This window comes from Bos indicus, chromosome 28, assembly GCF_029378745.1.
Source record: "Bos indicus isolate NIAB-ARS_2022 breed Sahiwal x Tharparkar chromosome 28, NIAB-ARS_B.indTharparkar_mat_pri_1.0, whole genome shotgun sequence".
NCBI lineage: Eukaryota > Metazoa > Chordata > Mammalia > Artiodactyla > Bovidae > Bos > Bos indicus.
In genome coordinates, this window is record NC_091787.1 from 2888005 (window position 1) to 2907500 (window position 19496).

Genomic DNA, 19496 nt, shown 5'->3' on the forward strand with positions numbered 1-19496 from the left:
TCTTTAGAGGAATATCTATTTAGGTCTTCTGCCCACTTTTTGATTGGGCTGTTTATTTTATTGACATTGAGTTATATGTGCTGTGTGTATATTTTGAAAATTAACCCCTGTTGGCCTCATTATTTGCAAATATTTTCTCCTAGGCCATATATTTCTTTTCATTTCCTTTGTTGTACAAAATCTTTTAAGTTTCATTAGATCTCATTTCTTTATTTTTGATTTTATTTCTATTGCCTTGGGAGACTGACCTAAGAAAACATGACTACAATTTATGTCAGAGAATGTTTTGCCTATGTTATCTTCTGAGTTTTATGATGTCACATCTTATATGTAAGTCTTTCAGCCATTTTGAGTTTATTTTTGTATGTGGTATGAGGCTGTGTTCTAACTTCATTGATTTACATGCGCCTGTCCAACTTTTCCAACACCACTTGCTGAAGAGACTGTCTTTTCTCCAGTGTATATTGTTGCCTCCTTTGCAGAAGATTCATTGATTGTAGGTGTGTAGGTTTATTTGTATTCTCCTCCATTGATCTATATGTCTGTTTCTGTGCCAGTACCATGCTATTTTGATACTATAGCTTTGTAGTCAAATCCAAAGTCTGAGAAACTTATGCCTCCAGCTTTGTTCTTTTTCCTCAAGATTGCTTTGGCAATTTGGGGTTTAAATGGACTATTTTACCTAATAGATATTTTATATAATTCATGAAGTAACCACAAAGCAAAAACCTAGAGTAGACCCACAAAGGGCAAAGGAAGGAGAAACAGAGCACACCACCATGGAAATCAACTAATTTATGAATTAGGCTGAGAAAGACAGGAAAAGAAATAATGGAAATACAAAACATGAAAACAAATTGGCATTAGTAAATTCTACATATCAATAATTACTCTAAATTTAAGTTGATCGATTTCACCACTAAAAGGCAGAGTGGCTGAATGAATTTTTAAAATGACACCAAACTGTAACAGAGATACATTTCAGATTTAAGGACAAATATACAGTCAAAATGAAGGGATAGAAAATTATATTCCATATAATTGGAAACCAAAACAAGTGGGAATAACTATACTTACATCCGACAAAATACTTTAAGCCAAAAATTGTAATAAGGGACAAAAGAGGCTGATTATAAAATGACAAAGTGATCAACCCATCCAAAAGATATAATAATAACAAATAACACACCCATCACCTACATATGTTAAGCACCCAAATATATTAAATAAATACTAATAGATATGAAGGAAGACAATAGAATGGGAAAAGGTGAAAACCGTGACAGATTTTATTTTCTTGGGCTCCAAAATCACTGCAGACAGTGGCTGCAGCCATGAATTTAAAAGATGCTTGCCCCTTGGAAGGAAAGCTATAAGAAACCTAGACAGCATATTAAAAAGCAGAGACATCACTTTGCTGACAAAGGTCCATATTGTCAAAGCTATGGTTTTTCCAGTAGTCAGGTATGGATGTGAGAGTTAGACCATAAAAAAGGCTGAGCACTGAAGAATTGATAGTTTTGAATTGTGCTGCTGGAAAAGACTCTTGAGAGTCCCTTGGACAGCAAAGAGGTCAAACTAGTCAATTCTAAAGGAAATCAACCCTGAATATTCATTGGAAGGACTGATGCTGAAGCACCAATACTTTGACCACCTTGTTAGGTAGTTAGAATAGAAAACATGAGTTCAAAATGGCGGTGGTTAAAAGACAAGGAAGGGAAAAGCCCAAGAAAATAGAACAAAGGAAGGTCAAAGGAAGGTCCAAGGACCGGAGTGAGGACTTCAGGAAGAACAGCACTCCTGGTTAAGCCCAATTTGCACAGGGCAGGCCCGGGGGCGAGAAAAAAAACATATAAAAAGAGAAGCTAAAGGGCTCTCTCTATCTCCCATGTGCTAAGAGCCAACTCACTGGAAAAGACCCCGATAGTGGGAAAGATTAAGGGCAGGAGGAGAAGGGGGCGACAGAGGATGAAATAGCTGGAGAGCAACACCGATTCAATGGACATGAGTTTGAGCAAGCTCCAGGAGATAGTGAAGGACAGCGAGGCCTGGCGTGCTGCAGCCCATGGGGTCACCAAGAATAGGACATGACCTAGTGACTAAACAACAACCTGAAAGGAGACATAAAGAACAATACACTAATAGTAAGATATTTCAATATCCCACTTTCAACAATTGATAGAACACCCAGAGAGAAAATCAGCAAGAAATGATGAGTGTAAAATATACATTAGACCAAAGGAATGTACCAGACATCTATAGAACACTCCATCCAACAGCAGCAGAACACAACATTCTTCTCAAATGTACACTTCACACTTTTGAGGGTTGATCATCTAATAGGACAAAGAACAACTCTTAGCAAATTTAGGGAGATTGCTATCATAATAGGTATCCTTTCCAACCACAATGATTTAAGCAAGAAGTCAACAACAGGAAGAAAGCTAGAAAATCTACAAATATAAGGAAACAAACAAAACATTCATGAAAAATCAGTGGGTCAAAGAATTTTTAAAAGTCTCAAATGAAAATAGAAACACAACTTCCCCAAATCCCTAGCAGTCCACAGAGGGAGGTTTACAGAGTTAAATGCATAGATTAACATTAGAAAAGTCTAAAATACACAATCTAACTTTAAACCTCAAGAAAAACAAAAAGCAGAGGAAATTAAACCTAAAGTTAGCAGAAGAAAAGAAATAATGGGAATAGAGAGCAGAAAACAATAGAATGGGTCAACAAAATTAAGAGATAGTATTTGTAAAAAATAAAATTGTGGGGATTTCCCTGGTGATACAGTGGTTAAGAATGCATCTTCTAATGCAGGGGATGTAGACTCCATCCCTGGTCAGGGACTAAAATCCCACATTTTGCTGAGCAACTAAGCCTATGTACCCAACTACTGAACCGGCACGCTCTGGAGCCTGCGAACCACAACTAGAGAGAAGACGAGCACCACCATGAAGATCCCACAGGCTGCAACAAAGACCCTACGTAGCCAAAAAAATATTTTTTAAATAAATAAAAATGAGAAAACTTTTTCTAGATCAACTAAGAAGAAAGAGAAAAGAAAGAAACGAAAGGAGAGACATTAAACTGTTAACACAGAAATACATAATATCATGAAAACTACTATGAAAAACTTTATGCCAACCAAAAAAAAAAAAAATGACCTAAAAGAATCAGATAAGTATGTAGAATTATACAACCTACCAAGACTGAACCAGGGGGAAAAAAAGCAAATAACAGACAAATAACGAGGAAGGTGATTGAATCAGTAATCTAAAGCTTCCCATCACAGAAAACCTCAGGACCAGATGGCTTCACTGGTAAATTCTACCAAACATTTAAGGAAGACTTAACACCAATCCTTCTTAAAGTCTTCCAAAATTTGAAGAGGTAGAAACATGTCCAAACTTTTTATATGAGGCAAGCATTGCCCTGATCCGGACAGATAAAGACACTACAAGAAAACAAAACTACAGACCAATATCCCCGATAAACATAGATACAAAAACTCTCAACAAAATATTAGTAAATCAAATTCAAGAACACCTTAAAAGGATTATACTACCATGACCAGCTGGGGTTTTTCCCTGGGATGCAAGGAGGGTTCAATATATGCAAATAAAATGTGATACTCCACATTAATAGAATGAAAGATAAAAATAATATGATCATTTCAATAGATGCACTAAAAGCATTAAAAAATATATAACATTGCTTCATGATTTAAAAAAAAAAAAAGCTCAGTAGGAGGTTAGAAAGAACACACCTCAGCGTATTAAGGACATATACAACAAACCCAGAGCTAACATTATACTCAATGCAGAAAACATGAAAGCTTTTCCCCTAATACCAGGAACAAGATAAGAGTGCTAACTCTCATTACTCTTATTCAGTAGAATTCTGGAAGTGCCAACTACAGCAATTAGGCAAAACAAAGAAATAAAAGACATCTAAATTAGAAAACAAGAAGTTGTTGCATAACACAGGTAGCTCAGCCAGATGCTCTGTGACAAACTAGAGGGGTGGAATGGGGGGAGGAGAGGGAGGGAGCTTCCAGAGGGAGGGGATGTACATATACTTATGGCTGATTCAGTGTTGTTGTACAGCAGAAACCGATACAACATTGTAAAGCAATTATCTTTCAATTAAAAACAAAATTTTGGAAAAAAAAGACATAAATGTTTTCTATTTACTGACGATTATGATGTTATATATTGAAAATTCCAAACTCAACTAGAAATCTGTTGGATATAGTCAAAGAATTCAGAAAATTTGCAGGATATAAAAATCAATGGACAGAAATCAGTTGTTTTTCTATAAATGAACAATGAAACATGTGAAAAAGAATTAAAAAAAAACTCACAGAAAGATTCACAATAGCATCAAACACAATAGAGTAGCTAGGAATAAATCTAATCACAAAAACGAAGGATCCGTACAACAAAAACTGCAAGACTCTCTGGAAAGAAATCAAAGAAGACACAAATAAATGGAAAGAAGACACCCTGTGTTCATTATTGGAAGAGTTAATTTTGTTAAATGTCAGATAACTCCTTATCAAAACCCCAATGGCATTTTTATAGAAATAGAAAAAACAATCCTAAAATTTGAATGAAATGATTAAAGATCCCAAATGGCCAGAGCAATCATGAGAAAGAAAAGCAAAACCATAAGCATCATGGTTTCCAATTTTAAACTATATTACAAAACTGGCATAAAAATAGACCCATAGACTAATGGAAAACCCACATAATAAACCCCTGCATATACAGTCAGCTAAAATCTAACAATCGAGGCAGGAACATCCAATAGGAAAAGAAGACAATCTCTTCAACAGTGGTGTTAGAATAAATGAAGAACCACATGCAGAAAAGTGAAATTGGACTCCTATTTTACACAATTCATAAAATTAATTCAAAATGGATCAAACAATTAAACATAAGATCTGAAACCATAAAACTCCTAGAAGGAAACAATGAGAAGACACTCCTCAATATTGGTCTTGTCATTGATACTTTAGATATGACATCAAAACCGCAAACACCAACAACAAAATCAACAAACGGAACAACATCAAACAAAAGCTTCTGCACAGTAAAAGAATCAATGAAATGAAAAGACAACCTACAGGATGGGAGGAAATGATTTACAGATTTACAAAATTTTCCTCCCATAAAACAGCAATGACAAGACCAATATTGAGGAGTGTCTTCTCATTGCTTCCTTCTAGGAGTTTTATGGTTTCAGATCTTATGTTTAATTGTTTGATCCATTTTGAATAGGGGTTAATATCTAAAACAGAAAAAGAACTCATAAAACAACCTGATTTAAAAATGAGTAGAGGAACTGAACAGACATTTTTCCAAAGAAAGCATGTAAATTGCCTCCAGAGACATGAAAAAGTGCTCAACCTCATCACTAATCCGGAGAAGGGAATGGCTACCCACTCCAGTATTCGTGCCTGGAGAATTCCATTGACAGAGGAACCCGGCAGACTACAGACCATAGAGTCACAAAGAGTCAGACCTCACCGAGCAACTATCACTAATCATAAGGGAAATGCAAACTGAAACCATTATGAGGTCTCACCTCACACCTGTCAGGATGTTGATCCTCAAGAAGATAAAAATAACAAACATTGGAGAGAATACAGAGAAAAGGGGACTTTTCTTTGTGAACTGCTTGTGGGATTGTAAGCTGGTGCAGCCACTATGGAGCACAGTATGGAAGCTCCTCGAAAATTAAAAGTAGAACCACCAGATGATCCACCAGTCCTGCTTCTAGGTATAAGCTCACAGAAAATGAAGACTAGTTACTGAAGACACACCTGCATTCCCATGGGGATAGTAGCATTATTAACAACAGCCATGATATGGAAATAACATAAATGTCTACCAACAAATAAACTGATAAAGAAAATGTGGGGGACTTCCCGGGTGGCGCAATGGATAGGAATCCACCTACCATGCAGGGGATATTAAAAGAGGAAAAAGTCAGTCCCATCCTGATCCCCTTTTCCACAAGTCTCCCCAGTCCTACAATAAGGAAAGTCACTCCACGGAAGCAAGGCATGAACTACTAAATGGGGCCCAGGGTTAGTCATATGTAAGAAAATAACTGTTTCCATAAAGTAGTGCATTTTCCTGAGAAAAGCTTTTCACTCATCATTAGAGGAAATAGCTCCTGTCAAATTCTAGTCAAAGACAGCGTGTGTCCAATGGGCAATGCCTTCCCAAACTGGCACATGGGGACCCAGGGAGTGTGGGAGTGAAGGATGGGGAGAGGAGCCCCCAAGCCAGCAGGTTCCCAGGTGTCTCCCCGGCCCAGGGCCAGGCTCCATCATATCCCACGTGTTCATCCAGCTCCTTTGGCTGTAATAGTTCGCATAGGAGTGAATAAGGCCTAGTCTAGATTCTGAATATGTTTCAGTGGCCCCTCTGGTCCCCAAAGTCAAACAGGTTACGCTGAAAAAACCTGAGCAGCCTTAACTCCCTCCAAGGGGAGCTTCCACGCAGCTTTTCGTGGGGGTTGCCGAGTTATTGTCTCCCCTGCATTAAACTAAGAAAACTTTCTCAGTAATTTTTAGGTCTTTTCCCCCCACAGAAATCTCTTAATACTCATTCCTTGAATATCTTACAAGCCCATTTCCCCAGTCATGTAAATTCCTCAACTCAGCCTTTTAAAAGCCTTTTGTATCAGATTTTAATTTGACATGGAAAATTGTTTAAGATAGTTATTAACTGGCAGAGATAACTGGGAAAAATAATCAACACCATTATTCAAGAGAATTTACAGCAATAACTTCTAATTTCTAAGATTTCTAACTTCAACTGATATCGCCTAAATTTAGTTCCCTATTACATCAGTTCCTCTCAGTTGGCATACATTTTTACAGAATATAAAAGAAACATACTGAAACAAAAATGCCTCCTGATTCCCTGCTTCAGCTGGTGGTTTACAGTGGTCTGAAGGAGCAACAATAGAGCATCTGGAAGGTTTTCAATCCCCAGTGATGGGTATCCCCAGGATGGTGATTATTTATCTTCAAATTCCAAATCAGCTACGAGATATGAGAGCAGAGTCACTCTGCTAGGAACCTGAGGACAGTGGGCGATTTGTGACTGTGACCTGCCCTCGAGATTAAAATGGAAGAGGAGAATGAAGATGTGAGCAGAGAAGCTCTGAACTGAAACACACCCTGTGTGCTGCTAGAGTGATGCGCACTCTGGGAGATCAGGAAGTAGAGAGGTGGCTCCTGGCCAAGGGAATCTTGCAGGAGATGACAATCCATAAGGGGCCTGATGGGCTGGGACTGAGGTGGAAAGGCACAGACAGCAAAGCTAAGTCAACACCAGGAAATGCAAAGTGTTCTACTTTGCTTGGAGTGGAAACTCTATGTCAGAGTACAGAGTGACCATGGTGTCTAAATAACAGTTGTCCAGACAACAAGGTCTGACTGTATAGCACAGGGAAATATACTCAACATCCTGGGATACACGATAACAGAAAAGAATATAAAAAAGAACATATGTACAATGGAGTCACTTTGCTGAACAGCAAAAAATTAACACAGCACTGTAATTCCACTATACTTCAATTAAAAAAAAAAAAAAAAAGACTAGTAAAAACAAAATAGTCAGCCCACCTCAGTATCAATGAGCTCACCAAGTACCCAAATCTTGGTTTCTAATGCCATTCTCCAATCAAAGGAACCAAGGCTCCTGTTGGTTCCAGAACTGAGACGTGTGTTAGGGAAATTAAATGAATAGTTTCGTTTAGGCTTCAGAGACAAAGCAGAGCAGGCCTCTGATCTGGCTTCTAACCTGCCTGGACACTGCCCTAACTGGGAGTGACTGGGAGTGACTGCCTGCTGTGAGTGCAGAACTCACAGCATCTTAGATAAGATGGGGGGGAAATCATGAGATTGTTGAGACCCTGGAGGAGGCCTAGCCAACCAAGACCCAGGCTTAACTGTATTCCAAGTTTTACAAGAAAAAGCAAACAGCATTAACATGAAACCAGAGCTGCAATTTGGGCACAGATTGGTGATATTAGCTCACGACCATCCTGGGATTATAAGTGGGAATCCAGAACTCCAATCTTTGAAGTCTCACCCATGGAACGGATGTGCTCCCTGGGACCCTTTCTCATTTGGGACTCCAGATGTGCTGTGACACGGGACTTCCCAGAGCTGTTTAAGTCTAGATGTTGGTCAAAACCCAATTTGGTGATGCATTCTCTGATTTTTCTATTTCTCTTTTCTTTTAATGTTAGTATGTTGAAAGTAAGCTAGATAATTCTGTAGTAAATATCTGTATTATTTATTTGTATATAATGAGTGGCTTATTTTCTTAACAAATCCTTTGAACCTGAGACGAAAGTTAAAACTTTTGGCAAAACAGCAGGACATACACAAGATGGACCAATTGCATCTCATCTTGTCAGAATATAAAGAAGGCTGAAAACAAAACATGTACATTTTAATTTAAAAATACTTCATCTCTAAAAGATGCTAACCATCATCTGACAAGAGTTGCCACAAACCTTCAGTATGTAAAAAAATAAGAAAAAGAAAAAACTCAGTATCTGCAAAGCACAATCACTGAAAAACAATAAAACAAGATATACCCATATTTTATATCCTGTTCCTTTCAGTACTCAAATTTTTAAGTAAATATGTACAGCTGAATATCCCTTGATTTGTTTATCCTGGTGCTATGCTGGACCAAAGAACTGTCCCTTGCAGCATAAGGAATTTAGAGACATCTGTTACTAACAGACTACCTGGAAGCAGAAGTGCTCCCAGATATTTCCATTTTCTAGACAGAAAAATTCAATAGATCAGAATGGAAAAGTTAAGGTACACACCCCTAACTGCTGTCTCTGATGAGCTTCCACCCAAAGCAGAGATGTTACACTTGCTGTGACTCAAATGCTGCTAAGTGTGCTATACCTTGAAACTCACCATCTCAAAGAGGGAACATCAGCCTACTCCTAAGCACCTGGGTCATCACCTGTGTCTCTGAGAAACTGGCCAGTCAGGCCTGACAGGATCAATTCAGAGCATTAAAAAATAAAGAGCAAAACAAAACCCTTAAACCATTAACATCTTAAGGCTGATTTTTTTTTCTCTTTTCTTTTTCTTTTCTTTTTCTTTTTTTTTTTTTTTTTGAGACCTCACCACTTAAATGGGTTGCTGACAACAGCTTACTAGATACTTGCTTGGGAACTGAGGCAACTCATGTCTCAGCAGACTAAATGGCTTAACATCCAAATTTCCGAAAAAGGCACTCTGTGTGTCTTTCGGGTGGTATTTCACGAAGCCCCAGTCCACATCTCCTCTCCCGCTCTTTAGTTGTGCTTTCGAACAGGGCCACTATGATGACCTTCTCCCCAAACAGGCGCACTTTGGGTGGAGGAAGAGGAGGTCAGTGAGCAAAAGACAGTTTCTCAGATATCAAACCAGTTACCATAAACAGTTTAGAAAAGAAAAGCATAGTATTCTGGGCCTGGACTGGACACACAGACAGGAGAATGAACAAAGCTTCAAAGAAGGGCGGCAGCAGGAAGGCCAAGATCTGATTTGGGACAAAACTGAGATGCGCAGGGCAGGCTGCAGGCTGCAGGCTGCAAATCACAGCCTTTACACCCCTCTAAGTCCCTTCTTCTCCCGGCACCTCGTTTCACAGGGGAGGATGGGGAGTAATAGGTAGGACCAGACTCTGCAGGCACCCCAGCCTCCAACTGCGATCTGGCGCCCACAGCTCCGCCTGTTGTTGTGCGCTGGAAGGCTGGGAACTGCTCCCAGCCCTGCACATTCTGGAAATGGCAGTCAAGCAGCCCCACAAGACTGGGAGCTGACTGTGGCTCAGATCATGAACTCCTTATTGCAAAATTCAGACTTAAATTGAAGAGAGTAGGGAAGATCACTAGGCCATTCAGGTACAATCTAAATAAAATCTCTTGTGATCATACAGTGGAAGTGACAATAGATTCAAGGGATTAGATATGATAGAGTGCCTGAAGAACTATGGATGGAAGTTCATAACATTTGTACAGGAGGCAGTGAAAAAAACCACCACCAAGAAAGTGAAATGCAGAAAGAAAAAATGGCTGCCTGAGGAGGCCTTACAAATAGTTGAGAAAAGAAGAGAAGCAAAAGGCAAAGGAGAAAAGAAAAGAGAAACCTATCTCAATGCATAGTTACAAAGAAAAGCAAGGAGGGATAAAAAAGACTTCCTCAGTGATAAATGCAAAGAAATAGAAGAAAACAATAGAATGGGAAAGACTAGAGATCTCTTCAAGAAAATTAGAGACACAAAGGGAATTTTCATGCAAAGATGGGCACAATAAAGGACAGAAATGGTATGTACATAACAGAAGCAGAAGATATTAAGAAAAGGTGGCAAGAATATACAGAAGAACTATTCAAAAAACATCTTAATGACCCAGATAACCACGATGGTGTGATCACTCATCTAGAGACAGACATCCTGGAGTGTGAAGTCAAGTGATCCTTAGGCATTACTAGTGGAGGTGATGGGATTCTAGCTAAGCTATTTCAAATCTAAAAGATGATACTGTGAAAGTGTTGCACTCAATATGCCAGCAAATTTGGAAAACTCAGCAGTGGCCACAGAACTGGAAAAGGTCAGTTTTCATTCTAATCCCAAAGAGGAGCAATGTCAAAGGATGTTCAGTCTACTGCACAATTGCACTCATTTCACATGCTAGCAAAGTAATGCTCAAAATTCTTCAAGCTAGGCTTCAACAGTATGTGAACTGAGAACTTCCAGATGTACAAGCTGGATTTAGAAAAGGCAGAGGAATCAGACATCAAATTGCCAACAAAATCTGTTGGATCATAGAAAAAGAAAGGGAACTGAAAGGTTGTTGGTGAACCATGAAAGATGCTGGGATTCTTGGCCTCTGGAGGAGAAGAATTCAATCTAGGGCAAGTGATGAGGCTTGATCACCCAGAGCTTTTGTGTAGTAAAGTTTTATTTAAGTATAAAAGAGATAGAGAAAGCTTCTGACATAGACATCAGAACGGGGCAGAAAGAGTGCCCCCCTGCTAGTCTTTAGCCGGATGTTATATAGTTACTAGCTTGCTGTTAGTTATAGAAAGGAGATATCTCAAAACTCAGAGAAAACTCAGAGTGTCACCAGGCCCCTCACCCACAATATGCATTTTGAGATAACATTGGCACCAGATGAGTCATCCCAGGCCATAAAATGGTTGACATGATCTTGAAGAAAGGCAGGTTTCCAAGTAAATATAGAGTTTCATTAGATTAGGAGAATGATGTATGAGTAAAACATACTGGTTTGTCAAGTTGGTTCTGAGTCTTAGGCAGATCTAACTTGAAAAAAGAGTCTAGAGTAAATACATATTTCATTACCATAGCTTAAGACAAATATTTCCATAAGAAAAATGCATTGGTTAGCACAAGGTTTGAGAAAAGTTAAGTTCAGGTGGAGACAGGTGTCGTCATGGCAACACAGAATTTTAAAAGAAACCTCTTTTTAAACTTTTATAGAGAAGGGGGAAAAAATCTAACACTTGTTTGTTTACTCCTGCCGCTTAAGAGAGAGATTAAAAAAAAAAAATGTCTGACACTTGCAGCCTATTTCCTCCATTTGGAGATCCCTTGTCTTCCTGCCTGTTAGCTTCTCATTGCAGAAAAACATCTACTTCTGCTTCATGGACTATGATAAAAGCTTTGACTGTGTGGACCACAACAAATTATGGCAAATTCTTAAAGCGATGGTAATATCAGACCACCTTACCTGCCTCTTGAGAAACCTGTATGCAAGACAAGAAGCAACAGTTAGAACCAGACGTGGAACAATGGACTGGTTCAAAATTTGGGAAGGACTACATCAAAGCTGTATGTTGTCACTCTGTTATTTAATTTATATGCAGAGTACATCATGTGAATGCCAGGCTGGATGAAGCTCAAGCTGGAATCATGACTGCTGGGAGAAATATCAATAACCTCAGATATGCAGATGACATCACCCTTATGGCAGAAAATGAAGAACTAGAGAGCCTCTTGATGAAGCTGAAAGAGGAGAGTGGAAAAGCTGGCTTAAAACTCAACATTCAAAAAATGAAGATAATGGCATCCAGTCCCCTCACTTCATGGCAAATAGATAGGGAATCAATGGAAACACTGACAGACTTTATTTTCTTGGGCTCCAAAATCACTTCAGATGGTGACTGCAGCCATAAAATTAAAAGACGCTTGCTCCTTGGAAGAAAAGCAATGACAAAGCTAGACAGCATATAAAAAAACAGAGACATTACCGACAAAGGTCCATATAAGTCAAACCTATGGTTTTTCCAGTAGTCATGTATGGATGTGAGAGTTGGGACTATTAAGAAGGCTGAATGCCAAAGAACTGATGCTTTTGAATTGTGGTGCTGGAGAAGACCCTCTAGAGTCCCTTGGACAGCAAGGAGATCAAATCAATCAATCCTAAAGGAAATCAATCCTGAATATTCATTGGAAGGACCTATGCTGTAGCTGAAGCTCCAATACTTTGACCACCTAATTGGAAGTACCAACTCATTGAAAAAGACCCTGATGCATGGAAAGACTGAGGGCAGGAGGAGAACGGGACAACAGAGAATGAGATGGTTGGACGGCATCACTGATTGAACGGACGTGAGTTTGAGACTCCAGGAGATAGCAAAGGACAGGGAAGCCTGGCATGCCGCAGCCTATGGGGTCACAAAGAGTCGGACAGGACTGAGTGACTAAACAACCTCCCCAAGGCACCCGCTCTGCTGCTGCTGCTGCTGCTGCTAGTCGCTTCAGTCGTGTCCAACTCTGTGTGACCCCAGAGACGGCAGCCCACCAGGCTCTGCCGTCCCTGGGATTCTCCAGGCAAGAACACTGGAGTGGGTTGCCATTTCCTTCTCCAATGCATGAAAGTGAAAAGTGAAAGGGAAGTCGCTCAGTCGTGTCCGACTCTTAGCGACCCCATGGACTGCAGCCCACCAGACTTCTCCACCCATGGGATTTTCCAGGCAAGAGTACTGGAGTGGGGTGCCATTGCCTTCTCCAGGCACCTGCTACAGCTGGCTAAGACACCACAGCACCTAGAACGCGCGGCGACAGACCCGCCTCCTGCCCTGCCCCCTCTGTGAGCGCGGAAGGCTGGGCACCACCCCCACGCCCTACGCTGTGCAACAGGGAATTGTAGTCCTACAGCCCTGCAAACCACCGGCTGCAGCAGCTGAGACCACCGCTCCCAGAATGCGCAGCGAGGGCCCCGCGCCTTCCCTCCGCGTGGGCGGAGGGAGGTCCTGCCACGCAAAGAAGAGTGCGTTTTCTTCCCCAGCATCTCCTGCCTGCGGAGACAAAGCGAGGCGGCGAGCCCAGGGTGGTTGGAGTCACCCTGCAGACAGGTACGTCTCCACGAGATGCTGGTGGTGAGACAGGATTTCTCGCTGACTAGCGAGCGGCTTGCACTTCCGGCAGCCAGCACAGCACAGCCTGGGGTTCCTGGAGCTCGGCTAGGTTAGCTGCCGCTCTGCCTACTCCTCGGGCCGTGCCTTCTCCTTTGATCCCCGCTCCGCCGCCAAGTGCAGTGAGGCTGGCGTGGGGAGCCTCTGTGGTTACTCAGATCTTTACGGAGAACTCGTTGAAGCCCCACGCTGGGTGTCTGAAACAGTAAGTCCAGTTTAAAACAGAAATACAGTACCTGGTACCTAGGGACCTGGAATTGCCTTTTGAAGGCCACCTTTTTCTCTTTCCCTCTGGACTGCCGTAAATCTTCCCTCTGAACCCGGCTAGACATCTAGACCTGAAAGTGAAAGTATTAGTCGCTCTCAGTCGTGTCCTTTGCGACCCCATGGACTGTACCCCGCCGTGCTCCTCTGTCCATGGAATTCTCCAGGTAAGAATACTGGAGTGGGTAGCCAGTGCCTTCTCCAGGAGAATCTTCCAAACGCAGGGCTGGAACCCAGATCTACCGCATTGCAGGCAGGTTCTTTACCGTCTGAGTCACCAAGGTAAGCCTGCCAAAGCAGTCTTAATTGACAAAAAAGGTATTAGATCACAGACTCTAGAGGAAAAGTCTAAGAGAGAATATGAAGGGCCAGAATGTTTTTTTTTTTTTTTTTTTTTAAGCACTCAAAACTGGAAACATAACTGACCTGTATGTAGAAACCCAAAAGATTGTGGTAACAAAATGAATTTTTAAAACACCTGAACCAACAGTTTTGCTAATAAATAAATGCATATCCTGTAAACAAAAGGATATACTTAGTAAAAAGGACATGAATTTTACACATTACATTTCCAGGTCAAATGCAATAAAGTTAGAAATAAGAGAAGTAGGGAATTTAATGATTCAACTCCTCAAAAATTTTTCAGTATTTTTTTAAATAAATTAATTTTTGGGTCAGGGTGCAAGTCCAAAACACAAACAGAGTACCTATAAATGTCTGTGCTTACAAATATATCCTAATCAGATATATGCAGTGAAGGTGAAACGAGAAAGTTCTCTAACTCGGAAGCTCCCTGAATGCCCAGGTTCTGTGGGTTGAAGCTCTTGAGTGCCTCCTTATGAGTGGGAGCAGCAGGGAAGGAGGGCAGTGCTTGGAAATGGAGCTGATGCAGAAGCTGGTGGCAGAGGCCTCCCTCCTCCTCAGCCTGAACTTGCCTTCACAGTCCTCTTGATCACAGAGCCATGCTGCCACCACAAGTGGGCTGGTGTTGGCGGACAAGATCACAACTACCCTGCAATAGCATGGGGTGGAAACTGGCAGCAGCAGCTGCAGTAGGGGAAGTTAACAGCCAGGAAGAATGTATGATCTACCCTGTGCAAGGACTGTGACCCCAGAAGTTCTAGTGAGGACTCGGAGCCAGACTGCTTTGTCTCTCCTTTTCTCCACCGTTCTTCCTGTGCCTGGTATGGAAATCCACAAACACATTAACAGTGCCCCTCTGTGGGCTGTGTCAGTACATGGACGCACATAGATGGAGGAGGGTTTTTAATTTATTTATTTAGTTGGGGCATGTGGGGTCTAGTTTCCTGCGGGCCTGTGCGCAGCCCAGCCGTGGCCCTGAGCGCCCATCCTGCCCGGCACCTGCCCGGTGCCCAAAGCCACCTGGAGCCACCAGCGCGGTGAACCAAGAGCTCGTCCGCCCCGCCCGCCCCTTCGCCCTCCCGAGGCCCCCCTTGCCCCCACGCCGCCCTCCAAGCACAGGACCTTCCGGAGGGAGCAGACGAGCGACGTGCAGGCACACGGACAGACACACAGACACTCGCAGGCACCCACGCCACGGGAGACAGCCGGCCGGCGCAAGCGCGGCAGCCAGGGCCACAGCCATAGCACCCGTGGGAGGCCGGGGGTCAGGAGAGACAGAGACAGAAAGAGATGAAGGTTCAGAGACACACTCCCAAGACGGCGCGAGGCAGATGCAGACAGAGACAGACAGACAGACAGACACGAGCGCGCAGGCACACACGGGGAGGGAGAGACAGAGAGAGGGAGACACCGAGCGACTGACAGAGAGACGGAGAACGGGAGACGGACAGGGGACAGGGGATGGCATCCGCTCCGAGATAGACACACTGGCACAGACCGTGACACACCTCAGAGAGAGGCCGTGCGGCAGAAGCAGCTTCCCTAAGGGAGGGGGCGTCAGCCTTGGGCCGGCGGGCCCCGGCTGGACGCAGTGCCCTGGGGCTGGCAATCACCCGTGGGGACCCCCGGACTTCCTCGCATCCGAGGTCTCAAAGGTCCCCTTCGGCTTGGCCACCTACGGCGAGACCCAGCCCCCGCCCCCAGGCCAGAGGGTGAGTGCGGGAGAGTGTGTGTGTGAGTGTGTCGGTGGGCGACGGTGGGGTCTGGTCGACTGGGGGCCGGGGGGAACCCAGAATGGAGGGGACAGGGTGTGGCGGCCGGGGGTTTGGAAGTCTGTGTGGTCCTCTTGCTGTCTGTCTCTCTCTCTCTCCCTCTTTCTCCGTCTCCCTTACCTGTGGTCTCCGGCTCTTGACCTTTCTCGGCGGCGGTGGGGTTGTGTGTGTGTGTGTGTGCGTGACTGTTTTGTGTGTGTGTGTGTGAGTGTTGTGCGCGCGCGCCTGCGGGAGACCCAGCGGTTGCCTGCGAGGATGCGTCGAGGGGTGGGGCTGGGGACGGGCCGGGGGCTGCGGCTGCGGCGGGGGCTGGGGCCGGGGCCCCGCCCAGAAGTGCCTGAGGCCTGCCAAGGGAGCCCCAGACAGAGAGCACCCCCTCCACCCCCGCCCTCGCCGGTCCTCTGGTTTCCTGGAAGCCGAATGCGGAGGGGCTCGCGGGCCGCCCGGAGGCAACCCAGGTCTGCAGCGGGAGTCGGGGCCCCGGCCACCCACCCCGGGAGGGGCTGGAAGGCAGGCGACCGCTCTGAGCGCGGTGGGGTGCGAGGGGCCAGCGGCAGGTGGGGCTTGCGGGGGTGGGGGGCGGGCGCTAAAGGAGAGGGGAGGCAAAAAAAAAAAAAAGAAAAGAAAAGAAAAGAAAAGAAAAGCCTACAGCACCCGGTATTCCCAGGCGGTCTCCCATCCAAGTACTAACCAGGCCCGACCCTGCTTAGCTTCCGAGATCAGACGAGATCGGGCGCGTTCAGGGTGGTATGGCCGTAGACGGGGGCGGCTGCCGCCGGGCGCCCTAAGAGCCCTGCGCTGCGCCTGCCTTTCGCTCCGACCTGCCGCTCGGCCCAGCCGGCCGCAGCTCTCCACGGAGCGCGCGCTGCACTTGAGCTGCACGACCCGCGACCGGAGTCCCGGCGGCCGTGTGGCCGGCCGACGCCGCTCCGCCCCCCGCACACCGCCACCCCCGGCCAGCACCCGCCTGGCCCGGCCCGGGGGACCACGGGGCTTCCGGGACCCGGGACCCTGGACCCGGAGCAGCCGGCCCGGCATGCCTGCGGCGGATCGGGCGTGGGGTGGGGTGGGGTGGGGTGGGGTGGGGTGGGGTGAGGGGCGCGGAGGGGTGAGGCGGGGCGGAGGTCTTGGCGCTCTCCCACCCTGGGACCCTCCAGGCCCGGCCCCGCTCGGAGGCCGCCGCCCCCCTCCGCCACCTCTCCCCCCTCCCCGCCCCGCCTCCCCCCCACCCCACCCCACCCCACGCCACCCCCCCCCCCACCCCCCCACCAAGGCCTTCGCTGCTCAGGGCCACGTGGCCCCGGAGCTCTCTGGCTTCGGGGCCCGCTGGGGCCCGCGGTCCTCTGAGCCTCCTGCGGGCCTGTGCGCAGCCCAGCCGTGGCCCTGAGCGCCCATCCTGCCCGGCACCTGCCCGGTGCCCAAAGCCACCTGGAGCCACCAGCGCGGTGAACCAAGAGCTCGTCCGCCCCGCCCCGCCCCTTCGCCCTCCCGAGGCCCCCCTTGCCCCCACGCCGCCCTCCAAGCACAGGACCTTCCGGAGGGAGCAGACGAGCGACGTGCAGGCACACGGACAGACACACAGACACTCGCAGGCACCCACGCCACGGGAGACAGCCGGCCGGCGCAAGCGCGGCAGCCAGGGCCACAGCCATAGCACCCGTGGGAGGCCGGGGGTCAGGAGAGACAGAGACAGAAAGAGATGAAGGTTCAGAGACACACTCCCAAGACGGCGCGAGGCAGATGCAGACAGAGACAGACAGACAGACAGACACGAGCGCGCAGGCACACACGGGGAGGGAGAGACAGAGAGAGGGAGACACCGAGCGACTGACAGAGAGACGGAGAACGGGAGACGGACAGGGGACAGGGGATGGCATCCGCTCCGAGATAGACACACTGGCACAGACCGTGACACACCTCAGAGAGAGGCCGTGCGGCAGAAGCAGCTTCCCTAAGGGAGGGGGCGTCAGCCTTGGGCCGGCGGGCCCCGGCTGGACGCAGTGCCCTGGGGCTGGCAATCACCCGTGGGGACCCCCGGACTTCCTCGCATCCGAGGTCTCAAAGGTCCCCTTCGGCTTGGCCACCTACGGCGAGACCCAGCCCCCGCCCCCAGGCCAGAGGGTGAGTGCGGGAGAGTGTGTGTGTGAGTGTGTCGGTGGGCGACGGTGGGGTCTGGTCGACTGGGGGCCGGGGGGAACCCAGAATGGAGGGGACAGGGTGTGGCGGCCGGGGGTTTGGAAGTCTGTGTGGTCCTCTTGCTGTCTGTCTCTCTCTCTCTCCCTCTTTCTCCGTCTCCCTTACCTGTGGTCTCCGGCTCTTGACCTTTCTCGGCGGCGGTGGGGTTGTGTGTGTGTGTGTGCGTGACTGTTTTGTGTGTGTGTGTGTGAGTGTTGTGCGCGCGCGCCTGCGGGAGACCCAGCGGTTGCCTGCGAGGATGCGTCGAGGGGTGGGGCTGGGGACGGGCCGGGGGCTGCGGCTGCGGCGGGGGCTGGGGCCGGGGCCCCGCCCAGAAGTGCCTGAGGCCTGCCAAGGGAGCCCCAGACAGAGAGCACCCCCTCCACCCCCGCCCTCGCCGGTCCTCTGGTTTCCTGGAAGCCGAATGCGGAGGGGCTCGCGGGCCGCCCGGAGGCAACCCAGGTCTGCAGCGGGAGTCGGGGCCCCGGCCACCCACCCCGGGAGGGGCTGGAAGGCAGGCGACCGCTCTGAGCGCGGTGGGGTGCGAGGGGCCAGCGGCAGGTGGGGCTTGCGGGGGTGGGGGGCGGGCGCTAAAGGAGAGGGGAGGCAAAAAAAAAAAGAAAAGAAAAGAAAAGAAAAGAAAAGCCTACAGCACCCGGTATTCCCAGGCGGTCTCCCATCCAAGTACTAACCAGGCCCGACCCTGCTTAGCTTCCGAGATCAGACGAGATCGGGCGCGTTCAGGGTGGTATGGCCGTAGACGGGGGCGGCTGCCGCCGGGCGCCCTAAGAGCCCTGCGCTGCGCCTGCCTTTCGCTCCGACCTGCCGCTCGGCCCAGCCGGCCGCAGCTCTCCACGGAGCGCGCGCTGCACTTGAGCTGCACGACCCGCGACCGGAGTCCCGGCGGCCGTGTGGCCGGCCGACGCCGCTCCGCCCCCCGCACACCGCCACCCCCGGCCAGCACCCGCCTGGCCCGGCCCGGGGGACCACGGGGCTTCCGGGACCCGGGACCCTGGACCCGGAGCAGCCGGCCCGGCATGCCTGCGGCGGATCGGGCGTGGGGTGGGGTGGGGTGGGGTGGGGTGGGGTGGGGTGAGGGGCGCGGAGGGGTGAGGCGGGGCGGAGGTCTTGGCGCTCTCCCACCCTGGGACCCTCCAGGCCCGGCCCCGCTCGGAGGCCGCCGCCCCCCTCCGCCACCTCTCCCCCCTCCCCGCCCCGCCTCCCCCCCACCCCACCCCACCCCACGCCACCCCCCCCCCACCCCCCCACCAAGGCCTTCGCTGCTCAGGGCCACGTGGCCCCGGAGCTCTCTGGCTTCGGGGCCCGCTGGGGCCCGCGGTCCTCTGAGCCTCCTGCGGGCCTGTGCGCAGCCCAGCCGTGGCCCTGAGCGCCCATCCTGCCCGGCACCTGCCCGGTGCCCAAAGCCACCTGGAGCCACC

General features: G+C 47.8%; 2 non-coding genes across 2 annotated transcripts; both read right to left on the reverse strand.

Moving 5' to 3' along the window:
* Positions 1–16524: 16524 nt before the first annotated feature.
* Positions 16525–16643, reverse strand: LOC139180444 (5S ribosomal RNA). Its single transcript, XR_011564716.1, has one exon. It is a non-coding gene; the product is annotated as a 5S ribosomal RNA (ribosomal RNA).
* A 2057-nt stretch (positions 16644–18700) lies between these two features.
* Positions 18701–18819, reverse strand: LOC139180488 (5S ribosomal RNA). Its single transcript, XR_011564755.1, has one exon. It is a non-coding gene; the product is annotated as a 5S ribosomal RNA (ribosomal RNA).
* Between the last annotated feature and the right edge of the window lie 677 nt (positions 18820–19496).